Below are 1,187 nucleotides of genomic sequence, written 5' to 3' on the forward strand. Positions count from 1 at the left end.
TTTCCTGCTTTAATTGATGCCTTTGGTTCGGGGGCTGAGATGAATTCACTTTCTTCCCCTTCAAATCAAAATGTAAATGTAAATTGAGCTGCAATACATTTACTGATGATTGCGCATTAGCTCTAAATCATCCCATTACAGATGGAGGGTTAGGAGCTTCTTAACTGCATACAGGGCTGATGTGATCTGCATGAGCACAGCAACAGTTCCTCTTGAGGTCAGCACCCATTATGTCACCCATATCACCCCTTGAAGATGGCATCACCCTGCCTGTGTGTCACTTATACCACAATGTATATTAAGCAGTATTTTCTTTTAAAGCTTTAGATTTGTGTTTGATTAAGCTGAATTGAAGTGTGTGTGTGTGTGTGTGACTCACCGGAGTGTGCACCTGCCTCTGGATGACATTTACCTGGATCTGCTTCTGAGACCCTTTTAACACACACACACACACACAGCCTATGCTTGTGGGACTGTAATGTTACCCTGTAATGTGATCCGTCTCTGTTCTGGTCTAGATGGCTTGTTAGCAGGTTGAGGCTCTCACTCTGTGTAACTCTAGTCCCCTCTAGCCGAGGTGCCAGCCGATGCTGTTCTGTCATACTCTACATGTTTGGCTGTCATTGGAGGGATGGATTTTTTTTCCCCCTAGCCATAGCCCAGCCTGTGCTTAGTATTTTTGCAGTCTGTCAGAATTTGAATGGAGGCTGATGAGGAGATGGCAGGCAGCTACGCTTTCAGAGTCTAGTGGCCAAAATCCTCGAGCTCCATCCCAGTTAGTTGGCAGAGCACAAACACCTAAAGTCTAGATTTACTCCACTTATAGATCTCCAGTATAGTGAATGGAAGTGGCTGTGTATGGACTGAAGATGATGAATTTATTATAGTTATATCTTGCATAAGAAACCTCCCAGCCTTACAGAATTTCAGATAGATAGATTTCGGTAGATATGAAACACACTCCTAACAGACACAGTATGCACACACACACACACACACACACACACACACACACACACACCTCTCAACCCCCTCGATGACACGTGTGCCCGCTCTATTGTGTCATCTCCTCAGCTTCAACACGTCCATGCGTCGCTGGCAGAATGAGACCGCGTCCTAATTGGCCAGTTCATTAACCACGACGGCTTCCCATTGGCTTTGTCCGTTGTCAGCTGCGTGCCGATTGG

The sequence above is a fragment of the Centroberyx affinis genome, unplaced genomic scaffold (assembly GCF_046629955.1).
Source record: "Centroberyx affinis isolate AG114_WGS23_722 - 3 ecotype Tasmania unplaced genomic scaffold, CSIRO-AGI_Caff_v1 ptg001184l_1, whole genome shotgun sequence".
NCBI lineage: Eukaryota > Metazoa > Chordata > Actinopteri > Beryciformes > Berycidae > Centroberyx > Centroberyx affinis.